This window comes from Oryctolagus cuniculus, chromosome 6, assembly GCF_964237555.1.
Source record: "Oryctolagus cuniculus chromosome 6, mOryCun1.1, whole genome shotgun sequence".
Classification (NCBI taxonomy): domain Eukaryota; kingdom Metazoa; phylum Chordata; class Mammalia; order Lagomorpha; family Leporidae; genus Oryctolagus; species Oryctolagus cuniculus.
The window spans coordinates 134,430,492-134,444,896 of record NC_091437.1 but is presented as its reverse complement, the minus strand read 5'-3'; the positions used below and the strand labels follow the sequence as shown (position 1 = coordinate 134,444,896).

General features: G+C 39.7%; 1 long non-coding RNA gene across 4 annotated transcripts in view; it reads left to right on the top strand.

Moving 5' to 3' along the window:
- The window catches only part of LOC103348114 (uncharacterized), a 40,608-nt gene extending 34,440 nt beyond the window's left edge, over positions 1-6,168 (top strand). Inside the window, exons 6-7 of one of the 4 annotated variants that reach the window (XR_011389502.1) lie at positions 467-588; positions 4,839-6,168. This is a non-coding gene — a long non-coding RNA (uncharacterized lncRNA). Of the gene's footprint in view, positions 1-466; positions 589-1,655; positions 2,202-4,838 lie in introns of those variants that run through there. The other 3 variants (XR_011389505.1, XR_007919138.2, XR_011389503.1) reach the window with 3 other exon arrangements.
- Positions 6,169-14,405: the final 8,237 nt, after the last annotated feature.

Below are 14,405 nucleotides of genomic sequence, written 5' to 3'. Positions count from 1 at the left end.
GTTAATGAAATGAGGGGCTAGCATTGTGGCATAGTGGGTAAAGCCACAATCTGCTGATCAGCATCCCATATGGGCACTGGTTTGTGTCTCAGCTGCTCCACTTTGCATGCAGCTCCCTGCTGATGGCCTGGGAAAAGCAGTGGAAGATTCCCCAAATGTTTGGGCCCTTGCCACTTATATGGGAGACCTGGGTGAAGCTCCTGGCTTTGACCTGGCCCATTGCTTGCTGTTGTGACCATCTGAGGAGTGAATGTAAGATCTCTCTTTCTGTCTCTCCATCTCTCTGTAACTCTGACTTTCAAATAAATAACTTTTTTTAAACAAAAGAATAAGTGAAATAATTAAAAATATTGGAATTATGCCTTCATGAGTATAATAATTAAAACTTATTGCAATTATAGTAGAAAAAAGATTAATTTCTAATTCTGCTGATTCTTCATGCTTGGGCTTCTCATGTTGTACCTAGGTAGTATTCTACTGGTATCATGAAGTGGCAGGACCATCTACAGAAAGCTAGATGATCATTGCTGTTGCAGAGAACTTCCTGAGAAGATTTAAGTCTGTTTAATGATGAAGAGAATGTATAAGGTAGCTCTTGTTCTTTTGCTTAACAATCCTTGAACTGAATCAGAGTGCCCATATTTACTGAGTCATTATGATTACATTTTATATTTTTCCTGCTTATCCTAAAGCAAAGCAATTGATTTTCTCCGAACTCAAGTAAAATATATAAAAAGAATGAAATTGATAAAGATCATTTTCTTTTTTAAAGAAAATAGTTATTTTTATTAAATATTAAATACATCAAATAAATGTTAAACATTTATTTGAGAGAGAGAGATATAGATAAGGAGAAAGAGAGAGAGAGAAATTTACCATTGATTAGTTCATCTCTCCAAATGGCCGCAGACAGGATTAGGCCAGGCTGAAGCTAGGATCTGGGGAATGAATCCAAGTCTTCCAGAAATCACATGATGCCTCCCAGGGTACATATTAGCAAGAAACCAGAATCAGAAACAGAGCCCAGGACTCAAACCCAGGCACTTTGATATGGGATGAAGACATCCTAAACAGCCTTTTAACTGCTATGCCCAACAACCATCCAAGCACTGTCATTTTCAAACTGGTGGTTTGGAGCCAATGCTGGGTTCTGAAATCAATTTAAATTTTCATGAGAAATGCTTTTCTTAGATAGCATGTAATAGTGAGAATTGTTTCTTAACTTTTATTTTCATTATTTAAAAAAGTTTACTTGAGAAGCAGGGAGACAGAGAAGAGAGAACTCCCATCTTTTGGCTAACTTTCCAAATGCCACAACAGCTAAGGCTGGGTCGGGGTCCAAATGGAGAGCTAGAAACTCAACCCAGGTCTTCCATGTGGGTGACAAGAACTCAGTCACTCTACTTATGGCTGCTGGATCCAAGATTCTGCACAAGCAGAAAGCTGGAATCAAGTCAGGCCTTTCAACTTGGGAGGTGGGTGTCCCAACTAGCATGTTAACCACATGGCCAAATGACCACCACCTATTTCTTACCTTTAGTTTCATTTATACATATAAGTAATAATATAATTATGGACATTGAAAATAGTGCCCTATATTGTTCTAAGAGTTTTATATATGAAATCTCAGTTAATTGTCAAAATGATTCCAACAGGTAAATCTTCTTACTACTCAATTTGCAAATGAGGAAATCATGGTATTAAATTACTTCTCTGAGGACTGAATTTGAAAAATTCAAGACCTAGGATCCAAACCTGGAAACCTGAATCTACAAGTTATGAAGAACTTGGTTATCATGTAAAATCATGTCTAACTGTGGGTCTGAATGGAAAGAGTTTGAAAATCACTATGATAAAGAGAAGATAAGCAGCCCCTACTCCAGCTGCCTGGGCAAGTGGACTTTCTTGTTAGAATTTCAGTCACCTTGGCAATCAAAGCCAGTGTCAATGTTCAGACCACTCCTGAGTTGTAGCCAAATGATTTAATCAATTTAAGACTGAAAAAAGGAGGGAAATATATGCAAAAGAAAAAAATACCAGTCTTCAAGGGCATGCTTTTAGGGAAAATGGCAGGGATATGCAGAACTTAAAGATTCAATTAGTGTCATTTGTAAATCATTGTTTTAGACAATAAACATTTACCATACACCTATGTTTTGTAGGGAGAAAAGAGAAATCAAAGAATCCCAGGCCGGCGCCGTGGCTCAATAGGCTAATCCTCCCCCTAGCGGCGCCGGCACACTGGGTTCTAATCCCGGTCGGGGCGCCGGATTCTGTCCCGCTTGCCCCTCTTCCAGGCCAGCTCTCTGCTGTGGCCCTGGAAGGCAGTGGAGGATGGCCCAAGTGCTTGGGCCCTGCACCCTCATGGGAGACCAGGAGAAGCACCTGGCTCCTGCCTTCGGATCAGCGCGGTGCGCCAGCCGCGGCAGCCATTGGAGGGTGAACCAACGGCAAAGGAAGACCTTTCTCTCTGTCTCTCTCTCTTTCTCTCACTATCTACTCTGCCTGTCAAAAAAAAAAAAAAATCAAAGAATGCCTAGTTTTTAATGAATTTATAGTCCAATTAGAAAGGGAAGCTAACACAAAATATGAATTTCCATATCACCTTATAATTTCAGTGATAGAAATATGAAGAAATGCAGTGAGCTGTTCAGTGGCCACCAATTTGGTCTGAAGGATCAAAAAAGCACGTGGACAAACTGATTTTTGACCTAAATCTTGAGAGGAGAAAGAGGAAGGGGGTAATTCAAGCTGAGGGAAGAATGTGTACAACAGATTAAAGGAATGAGAGGGTAGAGCATATTAATTGAAGTATGATTTGTTCTAACTTACTCACTGCCATATTTCCTAGTAATAAGGGAGTCTTTGGAAATAAATGTTGTATATTTTTCTACAGCATTCTAATAACTGAAGATATGCTGAACCTTGCCAAAATAGCTGCTTTCCTGGATACTCTATTGAGTGTCTGTAATTGAATAGTGTTGCAGCTGGAAAAAGAAAATGTCTACAATATCATGCCTGTTTCTAAAAAATTCTGGCTGAATTGGCTTACCTAAGGGGTTAGCATACTTCAAAGACTGAAGCAGTTTGTATTGATTGACTTACTGCCTTTCAAGAGAGGTGCTATAGGCTGCAACCTGAAACCTTCCTCTCTCGTATCAATTAAATTATGTCAAGTGTTCACCAGCTCTCCAGGGCAGAACAAGCAGATCTTCTCCTCCTTCTAGACATAGACTTTTTTTTTTTTTTTTTTTTTTTTTTTTTAACAGGCAGAGTGGATAGTGAGAGAGAGAGAGACAGAGAGAAAGGTCTTCCTTTTTTGCCTTTGGTTCACCCTCCAATGGCTGCCAAGGCCAGCGCACTGCGGCCGGCCCATGGTGCTGATCCAAAGGCAGGAGCCAGGTGCTTCTTCTGGTCTCCCATGTGGGTGCAGGGCCCAAGGACTTGGGCCATCCTCCACTGCACTCCTGGGCCACAGCAGAGAGCTGGCCTGGAAGAGGGGCAACTGGGACAGAATCCGGTGCCCCACCGGGACTAGAACCTGGTGTGCCAGCGCCACAGGTGGAGGATTAGCCTATTGAGTCGTGGTGCCGGTCATGGACATAGACTTTTAGAAACATGTTTCAACATGCAACATTAGTTTCTGGCAACCAAAGTTTAGTATAATTCATAGCAATTCAGAGTTGTTTTGTTTGCTTGCTCATTCTAAAAAAACACAATTGATTCCTTGCTTGGAAGAGCAGGGAGGTAGGGTCATTTATATAATGTAAACAAAAGTCTTGGAGTGTCTCATAAAAAAAAAAAAAAAAAAACTTGAGCATCTCATAAATTGCCTGGGTGACAATTTAATTTTCTGTGCCTCAGTTTCCTTATCCATGAGAGAATTAGAATAATTGACTTGTTCTGGTTTTACACATTTGACTTTAGGTTTATTTTAGAGAACCACAATCATCTTGAGAACCAAAGAGAAAAGATGTTTAAGATTCAGGTAGCTCAGTCATAGCATAGCACCTTCCTCCACTCATCATTTTGGGGAACTAAAATGGAAGCCAGTCTCTTCTCTTGATGGACACAGCTGGTATTCAGGAGCTGGACTAGGAAGTTTGACCCTCTGGTTGTACCCAGGGATTTCATCACAGCCGTTAACACTACACTGCCTACCTTGACTGGCAGCTTAGAAGGCCATTGTATTTGACTTCTCTGTGCTGCCTTTGTTACATTGTGGAAAAGTACCCAAACTCTTGGGTGTCAAAGGCTTAATGCCATTAGCTAGTGCACTATTTGTGGCGACTTAAAGCTGCATAAAGGAACAGAGCAGAAAAACCCACATGCTGGCAAAGACTTAAGCTCCTGCAGATCTTTAAATTCACTGTACACATGTAGATGAGTCCCCTTGAGAGTACAGGATAAAGCCACATCTTCAGAGATAACTATTATAGTTACCCATGGGCTTCCTGTTCTTATAGAGTATATTTTAATTCAAGGGAAAAGCAGAGCTCTACTGGCCTAATGATGTGTATTTTATGATTTTTTCATTGTAAGCTCACATCTTCTATTGGTTACTCACTTAACTGAGGTTAAGGAAATGCTGAATCCTGCCCCTGTGCTGTTGCTATAGTGATTCCTGAGAGATAAAAGCCAGGCATGGATTCAGGTGAAATTTTTATCATACTAATGTTTAAATTATTTATGATTTTTAATTTATTTATTAAGATATCTGAAATCTGGGAGGCTAAAGCACTACTTTCCCAATTACCTTTGCCTTTTTGTCTTCACAGGTGTATGCACACAGGTGTCTTCAGCAAGGGTGACTCACTTGCTTTTTTTTTAATTCCCAGGTGAGAATTGCTGAGCCATGGTGCAGGCACAGAACAGCTGAAGAGACTGCTTTTTTTGGGGGGGCTGAGCTTAACCTTCTATTCTTTGATGAGATTGACCTAATTAAAGGGATATTTCAAATGTTTATTTCTCCTTTCCTACTTGGAACACTGGCCAAATATTTTTTAACCATAATAACTCTACTTTGGAAGCTTGGCTTTGCTTCTAATTCAATTTTATAAGGGATGTCTTCATCCAACTTTGCCGATGCACCATGAGTATATTTCCATCCCTACGTTTCAACACAAACTAAACTAACCTGTGGGTGATGAATCAGGAATTTGGTGTTATGCCAAATTACCATGAAAGAACAAAGATACGGAAATGAAGTAGATGGAGATAAGCAGAATGGAAGGTTTGGCTGGATAGTAGTGGAAAGACAGATTATCACGTGGGAAGGGCAAACTTGGCAGATTCTCCTCAGCTCAGGATTGCATAGACCAGGCTCCGAAAAATGTTTTCTATAATGCTACAGAGAAGGCATATTTTTGGTTCTGCAGCACAAACCATTCATTGTAACTATTAAGTTCTGCCACTTGAGCACAAAAGTGATGTAGGCAGGGAGCTAGCAAAAGCAGGGAAAAGCTGAAGTTTACCAGCCCTGGCTGCCCCACCTGCCAGCCCTGGCCGTTGGGACAGCCCAGTCAGCACTGCTCAAAACAGCGCCCGTCCCCAGCATCTGCATTGTCTAACCCCAGCCTCTGCCAACGGCCTACACCTCCCTTTCTGTGCACTGCCAATTTCCCCCAGTTCTTTGTCATGGAAACTGTAGCATCCCTGATTTTGCAACTTAGAACCAGTGCCAACGAGAAATACTCAATAAGGCTGCAGGCCATGTCCCCAGGATGGCCTTTAGGTAATTATAATAAAATCCCACGGCCAACACTCCCATACTATCATGCACATGACTCCATGATGCTTCGGAAATTTCCATAAAAGGGCACAGAAATGGGAGGTACTCAAGCCTCACCCCAAACTCTGACCTCTTTAAATTTTCAGTTAAGCCCTGGCCCAGATACCACCCCTAGTCTTTCAAGTCATAGAAAAGGGCAGCCCCAAACCTTGTTGACTGCAGCTCATGCTCTCCTGACCTTGCCTATACTCATTCTTAAGTACGCAATTTTGCTCTAAACAAATCTTGCTTCTCTGTTCAGCTGTGCTTATGTCTCTTCCTTGAATTCCTTCTTATGTGCAGAGAACTAGGACCAAGCATAGGCAAGGGCCACTCCACAACAAAAAGCAGTCAGACTATATGTAAGTGAATCACAGTTGTGTTCCAATAAAAATCTATCTATGAAACAGGAAATTAGACTCTCATATGATTTTGTATCACAATATATTATACTGTTCTTTTAATTTTTTTCTCCCACTCAATAGTGTAAAAACATATTTTTAGCTCATAGGCCACTAAAATAATAGGCAACAGAGGCCAACAGGCTGCTGTTCACAGACCTCTGGCATATACTATGAAGAGAATCAGGGGTCAGACTGTCTATGCTTAACTCCTGGAACTTTCCTTTCTAGCTGTTTTCACTTGGGCAGTTGATTGATTCATGACTTGGTTCCCCTGATGTGTACAAGGAAGTTGGCGTTACTACCTGTGCATGGAGGTTTTTGAGGGTGAAAGTAGAGGGAATCTGTAAACTGATCAGAATTGTTCACTAACAGGCGTAATTAGTAACTACAGGAACCTCCGCACACTATGGAAGATGCCGGATCATCATGGGACTAACTGAAATAGCAAGACTTTACCCGCTTGGAAAGAACAAATACAACTCAGAGTGAAGATACAAACACGCTTCCTTTGTTTGGCAGTCACCAAAACAACGCCAGTTTCCTTTCGCCCACCTGCCGCTGGCCAACAGCTCCCGACCACCATCTCTATCCCGCTGAAGATAAATGACTCCCTGTGGAAACAGATGTTTGTGTTCTGTGTGCCGGCACCTTCTGTCTCACAAAACTTAATCATTTTTATTTGCCTTTCACAGCAGTTTCTAAGTGTTGACATGGTGATTCCAGGACCAGTCTCATCATTTTGAGATCTTATAACGGGCACTTTTTTACACCTCATAAATCCAGAGAGGCAAATATTCTCCCTTGAATGTTATACAGCTGTTGGGCAGCAGAGAATGGCCCTCTCAGAGCTGTTGGTGAATTAGAGGGTTTTTAAATTTTTTAAATGTTATTGGTTGTTTCCTCTCCTCATTTATCTGTTCCCATTTATTTCTGGCCTCTGTCCCTTTAGGAAAGCTTGAAGCTGAGAATTTTTGTTTTTGAAGGGAAGTGTGGAGGATAAAGGATAGGAATATTTTATTTGGAATGAATTTACTTTTTGTACATGATTGATTTAAAATCTTTCCAATAGGAGACAAATCAAAATCTTAATTAAATACCTTTTAAAGGACAAGTCATAGGAAGGAAGGCTGTGCCAAAATGTTTCGTCTAATTTAGGGAATCCAGACATTAAATCAGAGAATTTCATAATGGAGACCACTGGAAACACTTCATTGCTTTTTAATAATAATTCTGAGATTATCACTTTCACAAGTATATACTTCCTATGTAATTTAAGATGTGTTATCCTCCATTGAGTTGTGTTGTGATGGGTTCATTAAAAATTTAATACAATTATTCATTCACTTAGAGCACAAAAGTACAAGTTCTGAGTCAGATCTAATCTTGGACCCATCATTTAGTAGCTTCGAGACTTTCGGTAAGTTATTTAGGCTGTCTTTTTTCAGTTTCCTTCTCGGTAAGAAGTGAGAGGAAGGGAAAAGGTAAATATACCCACCTCACAGAATTATTGTGAAGAATAACAGATAACAAGACAACAAATGTCAGACTCTTAGAATGGCACCTAGTGCACAGCAGGAACTCAATCAATATTCACGCTATTCATTTAGTCACTCAGACATGAGTTCTTGTGTCCCTGTCATGCTCAGCTTGGCCCCTTTTATTTACCTGCTGTGTGATCTTGGGCAAATTGCTTAACGTTATTACAGCTCAGACTTCTCATCTGAAAGAGTACTCACCTAGTGGTCTCGGTGTGGTCTTAGTACACCGAAAACATTCAAATCAAGACCTGACACAAAGTTACTGCTCAGTAAGCATTAGTTGTCATTATACCTGTAATCTGCCAAATCTCTATTGTATGTTCTGAGTATCTAGGGACAAAAAACACAGCCATTGTCTGCTCACAACCTGGCAAATGAGATCCTAAGTCAATAATTGTAACAGAGTGTGACAATTGTGATGACAGAAGTGTGTGTAGATGGTGTTTGGTTGAAGGTAACAATTCACAGTCAATTTTCTTCAAAACCAATAGGAACAGTGTGCTCTCATTTAGGACACAGATCTCTAATATTCTGCCTGAGAAACAAAAACAGATATGCTTCTGAGTAAATGGAGCTGTGTGGCCCAGCAGATGGAGTGAAGCAAGTCTGTATTCAGTCCTTCTCTCTGCTTTTCATTAATTAAACACTTCAGCATCTTGGAAGCTTCATTATCAGTAATCTCCCTAGGCTCTTGTCATGAGTTGCCAAGGCTATGGAAGCCTTTTGAGTTTGCCGACTCCGATCTTATTTAGACAAGGTCATAGTCAAAGTGGAAGTTCTCTCCTCCCTTCAGAGAAAGGTACCTCCTTCTTTGATGGCCCGTTCTTTCCACTAGGATCTCATTCGCAGAGATCTTTCAGTTGTGGTTTTTTTTTTTTTTTTTTTTTTTTTTGCCAGAGTGTCTTGGCTTTCCATACCTACAATACTCTCGTGGGTTTGGGCTCTTCAGCCAGATCCAAATGCCTTATGGGCTGATTCTGAGGCCAGAGTGCTGTTTAGGACATCTGCCATTCTATGAGTCTGCTGTGTATCCTGCTTCCCATGTTGGATCGTTCTCTCCTTTTTGATTCTACCCGTTAGTATTAACAGACACTAGTCTTGTTTATGTGATCCCTTTGACTCTTAATTCTTTCATTATGATCAGTTATGAACTGAGATTGATCACTTGGACTAGTGAGATGGCATTGGTACATGCCACCTTAATGGGATTGAATTGGAATCCCCTGGCACGCTTCTAACTCTACCGTTTGAGGCAAATCTGATTGAGCTTCATTTTATTTGCAAAATGTACGTAAGTTTACCTGTTGGATTGTTGGGAGATATTCATTCTATACCTGGCCATGGTATTTGTGTGGAAACTACTGTGATTATCATCTAAGAGTGAAAAAAAGCAAAGAAACTATCAGCAGAGAGAAGTAATTATTTCTTAATTTAAATAAGGCCTCATCTCTTGACCTCTAAAGACTAACTTCAATATTTTAGTATCCTTACTTAATGGAGGTTCAAATCACACAAATGACTATTGAAGAAATAAAATAGTTAACAGAAAAAAATCATTAAAATTGACAAAATAATTATTTTTAAAAGTTTAATTATTGCAACAAATAGTGCTGGAACAATTTGATAGCCACATGCAAAAAATGAACCTAAATCTAAACTTAACACCCTTCACAAAACTTATTTCAAAGTGGATCACAGACCTACATGTAAAATATAAAATTACAAAATCTACAAGAAAACATATGAAAAAATGTGGATGACTTTAGGTTTGGTGATGACTTTTGACTTGCAACAGCAAAGTTATAATCGATGAAAGAAGGGGTTGATACGTGGAAGGTAACTAACATTTACATTTTCTGCTCGACAAAAAATACTTCATTCAAGAGAATGAAAAGATATGGCACAGACAGGGGAAAAATATTTGCAGATATTGGAGGCCTATCAGATAAAGTGCTGTTATCCAAAATACACGAAGAACTCTTAAAACTCAATGAAGGGGCCTGCACTGTGGCATAGCAGGTAAAGCTGCCACCTGCAGTGCTGACATCCCATATGGATGCTGGTTCGAGTCCCATCTGCTCCACTTCCGATCTGGTTCTCTGGCTTGGGAAACCAGTAAAAGATGGTCCAAGTCCTTGGGCTCCTGCACCCTCGTGGGAGACCCGGAAGAATCTCCTTGCTTCCAATCAACTCAGCTCTGGCCATTGCAGCCATCTGAGTAGTGAACCAGAGAATGGAAGTCCTCACTCTGTTTCTCTCTCTCTCTCTCTACCTCTGCCTCTCTGTAACTCTGCCTTTCAATAAGTAAATAAATAAATCTTAAAAAAAACACTCAATGAGAACCCAATTAGAAATGGGCCAGTGATCTGAATAGACATCTCATCAAAGAAGCTACACAACCGGCAAATAAACATATGTAAAGATAATATACTTCACATGTAATCAGGGAAATGACAATTAAAACAAAAATGTATTAACTACCTGTTAGAATAGTCAAAATCTAAAACACTGGTAATACCAAATGCTGATGCGAATGTGGAGCAGCAGAGATTCTCATTCATTGCTGGTGGGAATGAAATGTGTTACAACCACCTTGAAGCCAGTTTGTTAGTGATACAAAACTAACTGTACTCTTGCAATATAATCCAGCAATCATGCTCCTGGTTATTTACCCAAAAGAATCAAAAGCATATGTTCACACAAAAACCTGTACATGGATGTTGGTAATAATTTTATTCATAATTGTGAAAACTTGGAAGCAACACTTACTTTCCTCAGTAGATAACTGGATAAAATCATATATTCAGATTATGGAATTTTCTTCATTGTTAAAATGAGCCATCAAGCCATGGAAAAACACAGAGGAAACTTAAAAAATGCATATTACGAAGTGAAGGAATCCAGTTTGAATTCATGCAGACTGTATGATTCCAACTATCTGACATTCTTGAAAGAGAAAAACTTTGGAATAAATTAAAAGATTGGTAGCTGCCATGGGTTGAAAGCAAGGAGAGATAAATAGGAGCTGTACAGCGGATTTTCAGGGCAATGAAACTATGATACCCTAATGGTAGACAGGTATCATTATACATTACCCAAACTCAATAATATACAACACCAAGAGTGAATCCTTAATGTACATTATGGCCCCTGGGTGATAATTATGTATCAATATGGTTTCATCAGTTGTAGCAAACATATTACTTTGAGGAGAGGAGGGTGGAGATGATGGGAGAGGCTGTGCATGTGACCATGCAAGTTTTGTACACTCTATCTCTGTTCTTTCTTTTGTTGTGAACACAAAACTTCTCTGAAAAAAGTCTATAAAAATAAAAATCTGAAAAATATGTGATTAATGTATTTGCCAATCCTTGATATAGATATAAAAGGGTGACTATTGAAAGACTATTTCCCAAAGTGTTTTACTAAAAATACAAGTCCTGATAACCTCAAGTAATGAGGATTTTTTTGTTCAAACAACTTTGAAAAATTCTTGGTTAGATTTTATACCTTCCTAAGATAATAAATGTCTCTATGGAGGGGCAGGGTGTGTAACATTTCCCCATTGTATGTGGCCACCACCTGCCCCGTGTGTATTTGTGTTTGTGTATGCCTTTACCTTATACCCAACTGTAGAACTCATTTTGAAAAACAATGTTTTAGCTTTTTAAACACTGTATAATACTTAAATAAGTCTGCTGCATTGCCTTTTACAGGCATCCTGTGGATTCTCTGAAGTTCAAAAATGTAATATCATGCCAGACACAAGTGTGTTCTTCACAACTCATGGAACTTAAAGGAGTTCTAGGGATTTTCCCTTTGAACTGCCTACAGCGAATTCATAATAAGCATCTTAAAAATATTTTAAAGGAAACTTTCTCAAAGCATCAGATTAACACTTTGAAATAAGAATAAAAGCAAATAATACTAAAAACAGGAAAAATGAGTTGAAATCGATTACAAATATTTACCCCTAAACAGTCTTTCATCTCAGATTTGAAAGAATTCTTCTTTGTGAATTAATAAAGGCTCACTCTAAGCTGATTCAAATTCATTGTATAAATTACTTTCAGGTACTGCTTGTACAAGGTTCACAGCCAAAAACAGGGGCTACCCATGCCACAAAGGCAAGGATTTGCTGCTTGAAATGCATTCTTTTGAAAAAGAATGAAGGAAAAAGCAAAGGCTAAGACTAGCTTCCAGAACATTCATATGAATTCATGGGTTTAAAGTGCCAATCAAAAGCCCACATGGGAATTTTTTTTTTTTCACTCTTGGTCTACTTGGGAATAAGGAAACACTTTGCATAGATACCCATGAATGTGAATTTGTGTATCCATGCAAAACCCAAATTACAAATACAAATTAACATTTCTAAAGCATGTGAACTGTTTCGTGGCAAGACTGACTCGATTCTGGAAAGCAGTGTGTCTGATCCGCTGTCCTGGGCTGTGAGGGAGTCATGGGGCCTGAAGGATCCATCTATCCTAGGGCTTTGTAACTAAAGCAGATGGCAGTCCGTTTTTACATGGTGGTTTGGGGATACCCATTCAGTTTTTAATGGAGAGTAAAAATAGATTTAATAAAATCAATAGAACCTGCAATTATGCAATTTAAAGATGTTTAAAACTATACAGTCTCTGATTGTATTTTTCTCATTTGCTCCTTCAGACTAAGGTTGACCTGTCAAGCTGACACAGTTTCAGGTATGCTGAATTACGGAAAAGAGGAGGTGAAGTCATCCAAGAGTGCAGACCTTAGAATGCAGTCTTGGTGGGAATTAAAAGAGGATCTAGAGACTGCCCTTTAATTTCTCAGTTACTTTTAATTTGCCTTCAAAACGGCAGTATTAATTTGGAAAACCGTGTTCTGCTCTTTCTTTACATTATTGAGAATCTATGATTTTTAAAAGACTTAATACTCTAATTACAAAGGCACTCCCCCTTTTTTAAGAGCAGGTAACTGGTTGTTCATATTTCACTTAATCGCTTAAAAGTATTTTTTTATGAGAAAAAATAGTCAGAAGTATAATTTCATACTTATTTGTTCACCAATACCATACTCCTTTTCTAGTTGTTCCCAGCTACCTTTTTTTTTTTTTTTTTTTTTTTTTTTTTTGACAGGCAGAGTGGACAGTGAGAGAGAGACAGAGAGAAAGGTCTTCCTTTGCCATTGGTTCACCCTCCAATGGCTGCCAAGGCCGGCGCACCGCGCTGATCCGATGGCAGGAGCCAGGTGCTTTTTTCCTGGTCTCCCATGGGGTGCAGGGCCCAAGCACTTGGGCCATCCTCCACTGCACTCCCTGGCCACAGCAGAGAGCTGGCCTGGAAGAGGGGCAACCGGGACAGACTCCGGTGCCCCAACCGGGACTAGAACCCGGTGTGCCAGCGCCGCAAGGCGGAGGATTAGCCTAGTGAGCCATGGCACCGGCCCCCAAGCTACCTTCTTGAAACAGCTAAAAAGTGAACTTTATCTGAGTCCTATGCCCTACCCCAGATCTTATGATGTAGAGTTATTCTTAGTATTCTCATTTTGCAGGTGAGACAGTTGAGATCAACAGGTTGTAAGAAATTCATTCAGGGTTGTCTAGCCTGGGTGAAGCAGAGTTGGGATTTGAATTTGGGTGCTTTGTCCCTGGAGCCTGTGGTCTTGATCATCACGCTATGGGCCTCTCTAATGCATACAGTAAAGATTCATTCTGAAATCCTAAGGAATCAGATTTCAGAATTAATATAACCAAGCCACACACTTGATTGCTCCCCTCCTCCAGATGCCATAGTCTTGGCTGAATTTTAAAAGATGAACTTCCAAATATTTTGAACTGTAGTGACCATTTAAGTGCTTTCTTAGCCCAAGGCTATTTTGAAAGGGGTAGGATTCATTAGGATATGTAGATGCCACTGAATTTGTAAGATATCACTTTCATTATACTGTGGTCCTACTTCCTATGTCATAATCAACATGATAAATTGACAAATGTTGACAAAGTAGCTTTTTTGTTAATGCTAGAAGGCAGAGGCAGTAGAAGAAAACATGGAGCACTACCTTGATTTCAGTAAGGTTAAGTTTTTCTGGCATACTATTCTCAATAATGAAGACAGGAAATACTGTGATGGTATGCACAATCGTGTGGCTGATTAATTAAAGTAATTCCACAAAGAATGCAGTTTCAGCTTACATGCCTGCATATACAACAGCCAAACTCTGGCCAAAGTGAGTTCTGCTTCACTCCTTCCCTTTCTGTTGGTTCCCAGAATTTTCATCAAGCTTCTCATCCTAGACCTCTTATCTTCTCTCAACAGGAGAAATGCTCTGTGGTAAACCAATGAGACCCTGTTTAATTGAGCCCTGCACTCTCTACCACCTGGTTCAAGACACCATTGTTTCTTGTTGATTGCAATGAGTCAGCCTGTGCCCCATCCATACCCCTCTTCTAATCAGTCTGTACTTCCTGTGGTTCTTACTCCCATTGAATGGACATTCAGGGTCCCACAGAGCTCTCATGACATTCTGCACAGCTTTTATATAAGTGATTTCATGCCTTTGAATGCAAAAGTTGGGTTTCTCTATTATCTGCACTGCTTCACCCTGAGTTTGAGAACTGACTTTGTAACTCACATTGTAAGGGCAGAGCTGAAGTATTTATTGGCAATGTTAAATGAAGATGCCTGCCACAAAATTAACCAGCGCAAA